Source organism: Gossypium arboreum, chromosome 13 (genome assembly GCF_025698485.1).
Source record: "Gossypium arboreum isolate Shixiya-1 chromosome 13, ASM2569848v2, whole genome shotgun sequence".
Lineage (NCBI taxonomy): Eukaryota > Viridiplantae > Streptophyta > Magnoliopsida > Malvales > Malvaceae > Gossypium > Gossypium arboreum.
Genome location: NC_069082.1, coordinates 119,981,230 through 119,996,925, shown reverse-complemented (window position 1 = coordinate 119,996,925; position 15,696 = coordinate 119,981,230). Strand labels below are relative to the sequence as shown.

Genomic DNA, 15,696 nt, shown 5'->3' with positions numbered 1-15,696 from the left:
GTAAATCTCCTTTTCCTTTTTTCCTAACTCATCATGTTACCCCAGTACGCAACCCATTGAATTTTTGAACACAGTCAGATACAATAGTAACGGTTTTCCTGGAGTTGGCGGCACTAGCATCGGGGGACTAGACAAATATTGTTTTATCTTGTCAAAAGCCACTTGGCACTCCTCATTCCATTCTCCCGGATTATATTTTCGAAGAAGTCAAAAAATTGGGTTACACTGATTGGTAAGTTGAACAATGAATCGAGCGATGTAGTTCAACCTCCCTAAAAATCCTCTGACTTCTTTTTGTGTGCGTGGAGGTGGTATTTCTTGTATGGCTTTTATCTTATCTGGATCAACTTCAATGCCTCTCTCACTGACGATGAAGCCTAGCAATTTTCCCGAGGTAGCCGCAAACGTACACTTGGTTGGATTGAGCTTTAGCTGGAACTTTTTCAGTCTTTCGAACAACTTCCTGAGGTTCCCAACATGCTCTCTTTCCCCCTTGGCTTTGGCGATCATATCATCGACGTAGACTTCTATTTCTTTGTGCATCATGTCATGAAACAACATCACCATGGCCCTCTGATATGTTGCCCCAGCGTTCTTTAATCCGAACGGCATCACCTTATAATAGAATATTCCCCACATCGTTATGAAAATAGTTTTCTCCATATCCTCAAGAGCCATCTTTATCTGATTATAACCCGAGAATCTATCCATGAACGAAAACAATGAATGTTTGGCTGTGTTATCCACTAATGTATCGATGTGTGGCAAAGGAAAATTATCTTTAGGACTTGCTCGATTCAGATCGCGATAATTCACACACATTCGTACCTTGCTGTCTTTTTTCGGTACTGGGACTATGTTAGCTACCCATTGTGGATACTTGGAGACTTGTAGGAAGCCAGCATCAAATTGTTTCTTAACTTCTTCTTTTATCTTTAACAGCATTTCAGGTCTCATTCATCTTAGCTTCTATTGAATGGGTTTGTATTCTAGTTTTAGTGGGAGTCTATGGACCACTACATCCTTATTCAATCCTGGCATATCCTGATACAACTATGCAAATACATCTTTGTACTCATAAAGCAAAGCGATCAAATCATATTTGGTGTTATCTAAAATGGAGGTCCCAATCTTCACTTCTTGCCTTTTTTCTTTATTTATCAAGTTTACTATCTCAACAGATTCTTGATGAGGTAGAATCTGTTTATCCTCTTGGTCTACCATTCTTAGTAAGTCAGGAGACAAGACATAGTCTTCAACATTTTCCTCAGCTTCGAACTCTCCTAAACAAATAGCTTTCTCGAAATCGATTTCAAGATTTGTAACGGGTTTGTTCATATTGTTGATATCTGAGCACCTGAAAGTTGAATGGAAAAGAAAACTACAAAGGAACATCAAAGTATTGGGACCAACAAGCATAATGGCATGATGTGAGATATATGCAATGACAGGCTGTGAGAAGAGGGAAAAAGTATGAAGTTAATGAGAATGAAAAGACCATGACAAAATGCATCTCCATTAATGTTCATTTAAATGATAAAGAGCAAATCATAAGCTCTTATAAAAGAATCCCCACTATTACTTAGGGGTACACAAAAAGAAGAGTGTTAACATTGAGCATTACTCTGGAGAAGACTTGAAACTAGAAGCAGATCCACAGCATTCCAATTGTTCAAAATGAATCCAGGTGGACAAGGGCGTATCATTGAAACATCTTTAATTGCATCATTTCCTTTGTCAATGACATTTATACTGACATTCTAAAGACCTCTTTCAATTAATAACAGCGTCCTTCGTGGATTATCTTGCCTGGGGTATATCATTCCTGTAGATGTAAATGTTTTTGACAAAGGAGGGTACGTTATGGGCTTCCATTCTAATTCTCGGCCTAAGACTATTGCAATCCACCTTTCTCGATCTTTCTGCAACTGTTTTCTTCTCTGTCGTATATCCAGCTGGAACTCTAAACCATATCGAGCTTTATAGGGCACTGGTTTTAGAGCTCTAACTATCCCTTGCTGATATCTTCCTAAACCTTTCCTCGCTCGGGCTCCCTTTCCCACAGTCAGCTTAATTCCCATCTTGGTATTTCTTGATAGCTTAGGCATGGGAATCTTATTTCCTTCAGCAACGAACGTAGCATTGATGAATTCAAAGGAACAGAAGGAACATTTTACTGCATCCTTGCTTACTTTGAGGTATGGTGTATCAGCAAAAATAGATGCGACAATGTCTTCCTCACCCACAACAGTGACCAAAAGACCATTCATGATAAACTTCACTTTTTGATGGAGAGATGAAGGAACTGTCCCAGCAGAGTGGATCCAAGGCCTTCCTAAAAAGCAATTATACAAAGGCGTGATGTCCATGACCTGAAACTCAATGTCATATATATAGAGGCCAACCTCTAGAGGAATTTCGATTTTTCCCATGACTTCTCGTCTTGTCCCATCGAATGCTCTTACTGTAGAGTGACAAGCCCTTAGATAAGATATATCAATTGGAATTCTAGAAAGTGTAGCCAAAGGCATGACATTGAATGCTGACCCGTTATCAATGAGCACATCTGGTATTATATAACCCTTGCAATGGGTTGTGATATGCAATGCTTTTACGGAGCCCCTACCATTTGGCGGTATTTCATCATCACTGAAAGAAATAAAATTATTCGCGTTCAAGTTATTCACCCACCTATCAAGTTTTTCGACAGATATATTGCTTGCCACGTAAGCTTGATTTAACACTTTCAGCAAAGCATTTCGATGTGGTTCTGAATTCAACAGTAAGGATAATACCGAGATTCGTGCCGGTTGTTTGCTTAACTATTCCACGACGTTATATTCACTATGCTTGATGAACTTCAAGAATTCATGTGCTTCTTCATCATCCATAGGCCTTTTAACTTCTTGTTCGGATGGAGTCTCAAGTTCGACCTCGGCCTCGTGCATCGGTGCCTTTCCTCTCTGCTTTGAGTCATTAGTCTTCTTTATTGGTTCGACCGCTTTAGAATAACACCTCCCGCTGCGGGTGAAGTGTCCTACTTCGCCAACATTTCCGGTCGTGACTTTGGATTTTTCACCTTCAGGTATGATAATTTTGACATCATATTTCCATGGTACTGACTTGTTGTCTTTGTAAGGGAAAGGAGATGGTACTTCAATTATCATCTTTGGTTTCACTTATATCGTAATAAATCACCAATGGTCGATTGGCACTATAAGGGAGACCTGATGATTGATTATCAGAAGTGCATACTTCTTCTTCATCGACCTCTTTCATTTTGTTAAAGATCTCGACTTTCTTGTTGTCCATCATGTCTTGAAGTAGTTTTTTGAATCCTTCACAAGACTGGATGTCATGCCATTCAATCCCATGAAAATCACAAAAACACTGACTTTTTGTATTTCCTTCTTTGAAAATTCTGTTGGGGTGACAGAACAGCCCCTTTTCAACCATTACCTCCCAAATCTTTCGCAGCGGCGTCTTTATTTCAAAGATATAACTTTTGGCACGCCACCTGTCTTTTTTTGTCACCGCGCTCACGTTCCCTTCAGTGTGGTTAGGGAGCAGATTTCCATCCGTATTGCTAGCACCATCAAATTGTAAAATTCCTGCATCGATAAGACCTTGAACCCTCCTTTTAAAGGCTAGACAATTTTCTATAGAATGCCCCTGGTTTCCGCGTGGTACGTGCAACTGGTATTAGGATCGTACCATTTTGGGTATGGAGGCTTCAGAGGTGCCATATAATGTGGGGATATTAATTTTTTTGCCAAAAGTTTTGGGTACAACTCTCCTTATGACACAGAGATAGGGGTGAATTGAGTTTTTTCAGAATTGGGTTTTGCCGGTCTTTGTTCATTTTTAGGTTGGTTTTGAGCAGGCCTAGTATTTGGTGGGAACATGGCAAATGGTCTTTGGTTATCTGTGGCGTAGACGGGGTAAGGAGGAGGTGCTTGATAGTAAGGGTTTTGGGGAGGATAATAGAAGTTTGGAGGCAGGTGATATCGAGGTCGTGGTTGGGTTGGGTAAAGATTAGAAGTATGGTGGCTCTCAATTCCCACCATATGGGTTTCTGCTTCTTTTTTCTTTATGGGTGCTGCCCTTTTCGAGCTTTCGAAACCTTCCATCCTTCCACTCTTGATGGCATTTTCTATAAGTTCCCCGGATATTACAATATCTACGAAGTCTTTCGTGGCACTTTCTACCAACTTATTATAAAATGATGCTTTCAAAGTGTTGATGAAGAGGACCGTTATTTCAGTTTTAGTCAATGGGGGTTCTACTTGAGCCGAGATATTCCTCTACCTTTGTGCGTATTGCCTAAAAGTCTCCGTCGGCTTCTTTTCCATCATCTGTAGAATTAGTCGATCAGGTACCATGTCGAATACATGCTTATATTGTTCGCAAAATGCTGATGCCAAGTTTTCCATGATCAGATCCTTTCTCTACTAAGTTGATTATACCATCGAAGGGCCAATCCGACCAAGCTGTCCTGGAAACAGTGTATTAATAATTTATCTTCATTCATGTAACCATTCATCGTCCGGCAAAACATGACAAGATGCGCTTTTGGATATTTCGTTCCATCATATTTTTCAAAATTTGGCACTTCAAATTTTGGAGGCAGAACCAGATCGGGCACCAAACTAAGCTCTTTGGCACTTAGTGCAGAGAAGGTTTCAGCACCTTTTATTGCCTTGAGCCTTTCTTCCAAGCTCCTATACTTGTCCTGGGCATCACGATCATCCATTTTCAACCTGACTATTTCTACCAGATCATCCAAATCTAGAACATTGGGATCAGCAGGATTAGATCCTAAGTTTGATACGAATATACCTTGCCCTAGATGAGCAGGGGGTACAAGTCGTTGCTCCAAGCTTGCAGGTTCTCCTTGAGGACATTCTCTTTGCATTACATGTGCATGAGGTGGAGTGAATCCTGGGGAATAGAGCGGATCCTGATCATGATTAACTCTTGTTGAGGCTCCATAGTGTTAGGGCTCTGCATAGGTCCTTTTCCTTTGACCAAAGCTGTCATCATCTCCATCATTTTGGCCATCTGATCTTTTTGCTTGAGCGATTCCTCTTGAGATCTTAACATCAGATCTCTTGCTTCCTGTTGTGACTTGGTCAACTGCTCTTGCAATTCTCTTTGGGTCTTTTCCATCCTTTCAATTCTCTCACTGAACTCAGCTTCCATAATTCTAGCTTTTCGGCGCGTCCTATAAGAATGGCGTGATTCCAGGCTTGGAATGTCGCAACTACAGATTATACGGTTTTAGCCTCAGTGAATGATTATGGTAATATGTACATGTAATGAACAGATGAATGGATGAATGACAAATGAATATTAGTCATGAATAAATGTGCAAGAATTTGGTGTTGATTCCAAGATAGCCCCTACTTAGGCATTTCATTAATCAAAAGAGTCTATTACAAACGTTTCACTAGTTACATAAATTTTCTAGCCAAATCGCCTTGTTTCTTCACTCGTTCTAAGAATTCTGATATGTTTGATCTTTGACTCGGAGGGAATTGGCAACTGAGAGCTTCGACTTCATCTGATGATTGCACGACTTGCATAGCCGCCTTGCGAATTTCATTGATCAGAAAGCCGAGTTGTATTTCCTTTTCTTGGAGAGCTCTTTTGTAGGCGTGGGTGTCTTTTTCGTACTAACTATTTTTTTCTTCCAGGGCTTTTAGGAGATTATCCAACTGTTGCTGTTGAGCTTGCAGTGTATTTTCTAAATCTCGTACTTTCCCTTTTAGCTCTTGATGTTTGGACTGACTAGTCACAAATTCTGCAGACACAGTTTCATACTCAGCATTCTTCTTCCTTAACTCTATCATAGCATGCGTAGCTTTTTCCTCTTCTTTCTTTGCTTTCCCTTTCTAGAATTCTATCCCACCTTTGATGTTGCTTAGTTCTTCCTTCTATTCTGCCGATGATTTGCCCAACCCACTATTTTTTATAGTACTTCTTCATTTCTTATTTTTTAAATGAAGAACCCTTAAATCATTTCTTACAATCTCAACCTCTCTTTGAACTTTCTCGGTTTTAGATTTTTCAATTTGAACATCGATCTTCAGCTGGTAGTTTTCCTCTTGAAGAGAACTAATATCCCGTAACAGCTTAGCCTTTTCACGTTCAAATTTATATCTTGATATTTCCAACTCGGATGGTAGTTCTTCTGAGAAAGAATTCTGGAAAGTATAATCCGTCAGTGAGATTTGTTGACTATTCACTCGTCATTTTCTCCATAAGTCATAATCCTAAGTGATAGTATCAACATAAAGGGCTAATTCCATTAGGTGAATTTCCTTCCAAGACTTTGCAGTATCTTGGACTCTTTTCATGTAGCCTTCACCCGTAAAAGTGAACTCTGATTGTGCCAATCCTCCGGTAGCGGGTATGAACTATCGTGAAGTAAATTGCCTTTGAACCATTAACGGAGCGTATCCAATTCCTCCCCATAATCCTAGTAAAAGCACCCAATCTTGGCTTCCACATTTGTATAATAGAACTGAAGGACGGATCCATGGTGCTCTCCAGGTTATATCTTCGGTGCGAAGGTTCTAAAAAACTAAAACCCAATGCTATTCGGCGACATCCTTTGGCCACTCTTTCTCAAGGTAAGCTTTCAATAGTGTGAATGTTTTTGAAAACATGTGGAAAGGTGTGCGCTCCATTTTCCAGAAATGGCTTAGAATCCAGACATTAAGTACCTACGCGCATCCGATAAAATGTCCTTCCCGTTTCCTCTTACAACAACTTAGAGATCTAAAAGTCTCGGCCAAGATAGTCGGGACAGGGTTGATCCCTTACTTTAATCTTTGTACATTAAAGCAATCCAATTGTATTTGAGTAGTTAGATTAACGTGTTAGTAATCCAATTGTAGGCGGTTCGTGTGTGGATCTCGTCAGCATATCGTCGCAAACAGGTGTGTAACTAACACCCTCTTTCTTAGTCTGGATCGGTAAAAGTCGAAAAGCCAAAATACCGAAAACCGGTATTTTGTAGATTTGAGAGTGTGCGAATGCTCGTGAGGTAAATCGATTAATGTTTTTGGTAAGCTGCAATGTTTGGACTACAAAGTGCATGATTTCTGTGCCGTCGATATTTTTGGGCTTAATGGGCCAAAATTGGAATGATGGGCCAACGGCCCAATTCGATAAGAACCCTCGGTAGTGATTACATTAGTACGTGAAAGGTAGGAATATGCATGAAAAACCCTAAAATAGATAAATTATGAAATACCTTTAAAAGTGGAAAATTTATAGTTTTACCCCTAGTAGATAAATTACTTGAAATACCCATAGGGTTAAATTGACCTAAATGCATGTTTGATTTGTTGTTATTTATTGCATGCCATGTTGTTATTATCGATGCATGGGATTGGGATATTGACGGAGGAAGTCTTGAAAGTGGCTTGTCCACATCTTGGAGGCTTTGCCTCAATTCTTCGATAATCGAGCAAAGAAGGTCAAGAATCGTGGAGTGTTAAATGGGTGGGTTGAGCTATTCCCACATGGAGTGTATGGTGGGTACGGTGGAGTGTAGTGGTTGGTGGGTTGAGTAGTCTCCCCAAATGGGCTTGCATATGCTATTGATGTTGCATGTATTTCCAAATGGGCCTATGGGCCATCTTATTATCTGAATAAGGGCTAAAGCCCGCTTTATTGTAATGAAAAGGGCTCGCCCAAGACCATCATTACTGAATGGGCTTAGGCCCAATGGGCTTGAGTGACTTGGGCTTTGAATGGGTTTTCCTTACACACCGAGTTTCCCAAACTCACCCTTTTATTTTCATCCACGCAGAAATCCCCAACCATAGTGGGCTTGGGTCGTGAGGGAATTGAGTGGCCACCCATTCGAAAGTTTGATTTTCTTCTGGTGAACTGGACATCCTTTTATTTACGTTTGAAGTTTTTGGGCTTTTAAATGTAATAAGGCCGCTTAATTATTTTTTATGGTTTTAATATGTATTACTAAGATAGGTAATACTTATTTTAACTGTTGAAATTGGATAGCTTTAGGGCGCGTTTTCAAAAACAACAATTGATTTCAAAATAACACGACAACAAGCAAAGCTTCCGCAATGAAAGTATTTTCCAAAATTAATCACTTTTCCTAAAATGACTTAATCAAATCGGTTTCCTAGAAATATCCATGACGTTAAGGTGTGGCAATGGCGGTATGCATGTCTAGGATTGGATCCGAAGGAGCTTGGTACTTAGCGGTCCGATGGATTCACCACCTCTTTTCGCTTTCCTACCTAGTGCATGCTTCCATTCACCTTAACCCTTAATGAATTAATCTTTTGAACATTCACCTTAACCTTTAATGAATTAATCTTTTGAACATCAATGGGTTTACAAAACAAAGATTTTACGATCAATAATTTTATTTTATTTTTGCTATTGTTTGTTTATTTGTTTGTTGCGGACTTAGAATGAATTTTTTTTATTCTTTTTTATGTGGCATGCGTGTTATCTTTTTATAATGTATTTTCAATTTGTTGGGAAATAAAAACATTAAATAACACTATAACATTAAAATAAATATTTCTAACAAATTGAAAATACATTATAAAAAGTCTTTACACTTAAATAACACTAAGATAGTTTGGGTAGCAAAATGCAATATTCATTTAGTAACAATATGATATAATATGAGCTTAGGTTACAACAACTTACTTAAGGCCTAACCCATGGAATTGGTTTACAAAAATCCTTCCAAACCTTTGGGCTTGGATCAATAATTTTATTTTTATTTTTATTTTTGTTAGGAATTTAGTTTTGTATTTTTTTTATTTTATTTTTTTAGGAATTTAGTTTTTTTCAAATTTTAAAATTCAAGTCCACTAGTAACAATGTTAATATTTTAATTAAATTTATTGTGTGACATTTTGAAATAAAAATTAATATAATATTTTTATTTTATACAAAGAATAAAGTTGATTGGTACAATTCTAAAAAGTTTAAAATTTCGTTAAATCAAATCATTTATATAATCAATAGAAGGATAAATTAGATAAAAAAATTGTTTCTAAAAATAATTAAAAATTTAAACCCTTTTTTAATATTTAGATAAATAGCTCAATTGCGAATTGCTAAACATGTTTACATAAGAGACCCATATAAAGAACCTCTCTATATTTCAGGAAAAAAAAATAATGTTTCTATAAATAACAAATGACAACTTCAACCGTCATTTGAACATTCCTTCGGTTGTTATCCTATCAGAATTCGGATTGAAGATTCTTCACCATTTTTCTATCCAGATTAATAAATAATTAATGTGTTTATTTTCTTGGAGTCACCTACTTCGTTGTTTAAAATAGATTATCTTTTTAATTGGATTTGATAAACGTCATATTAGTCTCTCAATCGGTTTATTTTCAATTAGACTAAGGTAATATTTAAGTTCGTCTACTAATACAAGTTGTCTTTTCATATTACGATCCGACTACGTAATAATGCTTAGTATCAATTTAAACATTAGACAACCAATAAACAATATTTACTTCTCTTTTGCTATGCATGCAAAAATCACGTGAGGATAATATATAAAGTATTAATATAATTCATGAATAATTTTTTTAACCAATCTGTTTAAAAAAATTTACAAATGTACATAAATGAAAATACTACACTTAGGGCATCGAATCCAATATAAGTTACGTCGCGATGAAGAACCCCTTCACGTTGCAACGTTAAACTGAAATTTTGAAACTTTTATAAATTGGTCCTCACTCGATCTCAAGTTAACCTTAGAGCATTCTTATGCTCATATAAGACTCGAGAAAGGTTGTACATCATATCTAATGTTTGTAATGTTGTTGTTGCTGCTGCTACATATATAATGATTTGAACTGATTGTTTTACTGTGAACTTAACAGTTATTGTTCTGACAACAAATGTGATATCTTGTAACTCAGATTTGACGATTGAGTCGAACGAGGGGTGTTATATTTTGAAACTTAAAATTTTAATATTAAAAGAAAAGAAAAGAAAAGAAAAAAAATTTAAAATGTTCGACAATGGGGGTAAATAAGTACAATACAATAATTTTTAATAATTATTTTAGTTTCTACCTTTTTTTACGTTAATTTTTAATTTTTTTACCCGAATCAAGACTTAAAAAAATATTTTAGTGACTAAAATTAAAGTCACTTAAAAAATAAATGACCAAAATAAAAGTATAAACATGATGTGAACATGACTTGGTGACAATTAGATACCGTTAATAATTTAATGCTTAAGTGACAAACATTCTAAAATTAAGTGATGAAATTATAAGTATTTTTTATGACCGAAATAAAAATTACTTAAAAATTGAATCACCAATAACACGAATAAATAGATTAAAATTTTAAGAATTTAGAATTCAAATATTTTCATAATTTTGGATGAAAAATTTTGAATATTAAAACTAAAAGGCCAACCGTTGTCAGCCTTTTTGAATTTGCCCCTGTTATAGCGACAATGGTATTATATTTATTAGAAAACTTAAATATTTCTCAAAAATTAAAAAGTTAACCAATATCCGCCTTTTTTGATTTGCTTATTTACAACATGAGCAGTATGTAATGGATTTTTTTTTTAACGCAACTGAGTTAGAAGAATTTAATTATTTTTTAAAATAATTAAAGTTAAAATTTATGAATGTAAATAACTCATTTTTGTAGTGATCATCGGTTTCGCTTTATACACCAGTGGCACGTTCTCTTTTCATTAGTTAATTATTGGCTTTTTAAAAAGTTAATTTTTTTAGGTGTTGCCGCTGTGTAGAGAAACTAACATCTATTTTTCAAAATACCTATTAAAAATACGAATATTTAGGAAGGAAAAAAAGAAAAAAAAATTTTAACAAGTATTTTAAATAATACATAGTGTTGCCGCTTGACATAGTGGCGACACTCAAAAAGATTATTTTTTAAAAAGGGAGATGAATGGCTAATGATGAGAGGGCGGTGCTGCTAGTATGTCAAGTGGTATCGACAGTCACTGTGAAGAACAAATCATTTACACATATAAAATTTGACTTGAATCATTTTCATAAATAATTATTTTTTTGAGTTAGTTGTGTAAAAAAGCCAAACCCCGTCTACATCCTTAATTTTCACTTTTAAGTCAGTTGCATGAAGAAGACGAACCCCTCTTATATCCTAATTTTCGCCTTTGAATCAGTTGCGCAAAAAATCCGAACCCCTTCGAAAGCTAACCAATATCCACCTTTTTGGATTTGCTTATTTACAATGTGAGCCGTATGCAATGGGTTTTTTTACACAAGTGACTCAAAAGTATTTAATTGTAGCACCCCAAACCCGGCCCAGAAGTTATGGCCGGATCCGGCATGCCACATCAAAAACGTAAAAAAAAAAAAATTTCATTCTAAGTCTAGAAAATCGTACTTGATGTTCAAAAGATTAATTCATTAAGGGTTAAAGTGAATGGAAGCTGTGCACCAGGTAGGAAACCGGAAAAGAGATGGTGAGTCCATCGGATTGCTAAATACCAAGCTCCTTCGTCCAATCCTGAACATGCATACCGCCATTGCCACACCTTAATGTCATAGATATTTCTAGGAAACCGATTTGATTAAGTCATTTTTAGGAAAAGTGATTAATTTTGGAAAATACTTTCATTGCGGAAGCTTTGCTTGTTGTCGTGTTATTTTGAAATCAACTGTTGTTTTTGAAAATGCGCCCTAAAGCTATCCAGTTTCAACAGTTAAAATAAGTAATACCTATCTTAGTAATACATATTAAAACCATCAAAAATAATTAAGCGGCCTTATTACATTGAAAAAAACCCAAAACTTCAAACGTAAATAAAAGGATGTCCAGTTCACCAGAGGAAAATCAAACTTTCAGAACTGGTGGCCACTCCGAATTCCCTCACAGCTCCAAGCCCACTATGGTTGGGGATTTCCTGCGTGGATGAAAATAAAAGGGGTGAGTTTGGGGAAACTCAGTGTGTAAGGAAAACCCATTCAAAGCCCAAGTCAACTCAAGCCTATTGGGCCTAAGCCCATTCAGGTAACAGTATGGCCCATAGGCCCATTTCAAAATACATGCAACATCAGTAAACATATGCAAGCCCATTTGGGTAACAGTGGTGGTGGGCGAGCCCTTTTCAGACAATAAAAATGGGCCTTAGTCTCTTATTCAGATAACGGTATGGCCCATAGGCCCATTTCAAAATACATGCAACATCAAGAAACATATGCAAGCCCATTTGGGAGACTACTCAACCCACCAACCACTACACTCCACCCGTACCACCCATACACTCCATGTGGGAATAGCTCAACCCACCCACCCAACACTCCACATTTTGACCTTGCTTTGCTCAGTTATCGATTAATTGAGGCAAAGCCTCCAAGATCGTGGACAAGCCACTTTCAGTACTTCCTCCGTCAATATCCCAGTCCATGCATCGATAATAACAACATGGCATGCAAAATAACAACGATCAAACATGCATTTAGGTCAATTTAACCCTAGGGGTATTTTGGTAATTTATCTACTAGGGGTAAAACTGTAAATTTTTCACTTTTAAAGGTATTTCAGTAATTTATCTATTTAGGGTTTTTCATACATATTCCTACTTTTCACGTACTAACAGAATCACGTACCGAGGGTTCTTACCGAATTGGGCCCGTTGGCCCATCATTCCAATTTTGGCCCATTAAGCCCAAAAATATCGAGGGCACAGAAATCATGCACTTTGCAGTCCAAATTTTGCAGTTTACCAAAAACATTAATCGATTTACCTCACGAGCATTCGCACACTCGCAAATCTACAAAATACCGATTTTCGGCATTTCGGCTTTTCGACTTTTGCCGATCCAGACTAAGAAAGAGGGTGTTAGTTACACACCTGTTTGCGACGATATGTTGACGAGATCCACACACGAACCGCCTACAATTGGATTACTAACACGTTAATCTAACTATTCAAATACAAACTACATATTAACCCCTTACAATATTCGGCCAACCACACCTACAAATCATAGTAAGCTTATAAGAAATCAATAAGCAACTCATTAACAAATTTTTGTCAATGTTTACCACATAATCATAATTTCACTGCAAGCTGTCTTCCTGAGTAACAGTCACTAAATCATTTATAACTGGAGCTCCGAAACTCCAAATCAAGTACCGTTAATTTTCCTTGAAAATAGACTCATATATCTTCTATCCATAAAATTTTCAGAATTTTTGGTTTGGCCAATCAATACCAGATTTTTCTCAAAGTTTCGCATGTTTCACTGTTTGACTAATCTGACCACTTTTCATTACGAATCAATTTTCTCATTCTACAGAATTCAAAATATGTTCTAGTTTATTCCATTTGAAACTAGACTCATTAAGCTTTAATTGCATAATTTATTCAGCTTCTAATTCTTCTCCCACAATTTATGGTGATTTTCCAAAGTCACGTTACTGCTGCTGTCCCAAGCAGATTTATTACCAAATCACTCTTTCACACATACCTTGCATGCATGTTATTTAAACATTTATATCACCAATCAATCATCACATATCTATGATTTTACTTAAGTATAATCTCCATTTCATCATTTTAAAGCACAACATGTTAGCTGATTTTTCCCTTTAACATCTAAGGCACATGCATGTTCATTTGTTTGGCTCAACTTCACCTATCTTCCATTTTTCATCAAAAGAACATGAAACAACAACCATTTCCTTCATTTTAATTCATGACCAAATGCTCACAACACAACTAAAAATCAAAATATACTTCAAGAGTTAAGGTAGAATCAAGAAGAACTCATGAACCTCAAAATAGAAGCAAGGTACCAAGAACTTACCTTCAATTTTCCTCCTCCTAATGACCAAATACTCAAGAGCTTTCTCCTCTCCTTTCTCTTCTTTAACTTTCAGCTATGATGAACAAAGATGGACAAAACTTTGTTCTTTTCACCCCTTTTTCTTTTAATAAAACTTCATATTTCATCCATTTAATTCTTTAATACAAAAGACATGGAATTCTTATCATGAAACATTTACCTAACTCATTATTATGAAACATTTACCTAACCCATTATCATGGAACATTTACCTAACCTATTATTATGAAACATTTACCTAACCCATTATCATGGAACATTTACCTAACCTATTATCAATTTGTATCAATTTGTACCATAAATTATGGATATCAAGTGTACATTTTGTCTACAACAATATGATGGTTGGCCACTTCATGTAAAATGGGAGGTTTATCATGCAAATCCTCCTATTTTGCACTCCTATTTATTTGGCCACTTCAATTTAGCCTATATCATTTTCAAACATTTTCACATAGGTCCTATTTCATAATTTCACTCACAAATGACAAAATCAAAGCATGAAATTTTGTCAACATTCACAGAATTCCCGAAAATTGGGGCGTTACATTAATTATTTACGAAAATAATTAAAGTCAAAATTTATGAATGTAAATGACTCTTCTTTACATTGATCGCCGGTGTTACTTGATACACCAGCGGCACGTTCCCTCATCACTAGTCAATTATCAATTTTTTAAAAAGGAAAATAAATTTTTTTGGTGCCGCCACCGTGTCAGGCGACACCATATCTATTTTTCAAAATATAAGTTAAAAATACGAATATTCAGGAATGAAAAAAAGAAAAAAATATTTTTTAACAGGTATTTTAAATAATACATAGTGGTGTTGTCTTATACAGTGGCGACTCCTAAAAAGATTATTTTTTTAAAAATACGATGATTGCCTAATGATGAGGGAGCGATGCCGCTAATGTGTCAGGCAGTACCCCTCTTATATCATTATAAAGAACAAATCATTTATACATATAAATTTTAAATTGAATCATTTTCATAAATAATTAATTCTTTTAAGTAAGTGCATAAAAAACCCCAACCCCTCGTATATCCTTGATTTTCACTTTAAATCAATTGCGAAAAAAATCCCGACCCCTGAAATCCTTAATTTTCACCTTAGAGTTAGTTGCGTAAAAAATACAAGACCTCTTCTACATCCTTAATTTTCAACGATAGAGACATGAAGTATGAAGCAAAAATTTTTATGGTTCACAATATTAATATGTGACGCTAGTCATACGCAACAAAAGGTCATTATAGCCACAGACCTAACTTCTTTTTTCTTCGTTGAACTAATTGTCATAAAAAAACAATTTTAAGCCGATTAAACTTTCCATTATTGGATATCTCTATTTAAATTTTTGGATAGCATATATTAATAAGAAAACTAAATTACTTCCAATTATCAATATTAATTTAGATTTTCTATTTATTTATTCAAATTAACCACGAAATTTACTACATGAAATTACACAAAATTAGTTACAAATAATGAGTCAAAAGATAACAACAAAAGAAATCTCAATCAGTAAGTTGCAAGTACCACCTTCAAATTATTATTTATATAAATATTATAAAACTTCTAGTGAATCAAGACAACATTTTTTGAAGTGTACATGCCTATACAACAACTTTGCATCTTTGGCTTAATTAATCAAGTATTAAGATAATGTTAGATTTGCCTATACTTTTATAAAATATTTAATGTGGTATTTGTATTATTAATATGTATTTTATTATGGTAGTTAGTGTTAATATCATTAATGAATTACTAAACCAGTCAATAAAACTTCAACACGCTAAGTAAAAAAA

At 35.5% G+C, this 15,696-nt stretch overlaps 1 long non-coding RNA gene across 1 annotated transcript; it reads right to left on the bottom strand.

The window, feature by feature from the left end:
* Window positions 1-11,745: 11,745 nt before the first annotated feature.
* Window positions 11,746-14,029, bottom strand: LOC128286626 (uncharacterized). Its single transcript, XR_008277245.1, has 3 exons — window positions 13,850-14,029; window positions 12,892-12,933; window positions 11,746-11,940 (listed from the first exon to the last, which is right to left on the bottom strand). It is a non-coding gene; the product is annotated as an uncharacterized LOC128286626 (long non-coding RNA).
* Window positions 14,030-15,696: the final 1,667 nt, after the last annotated feature.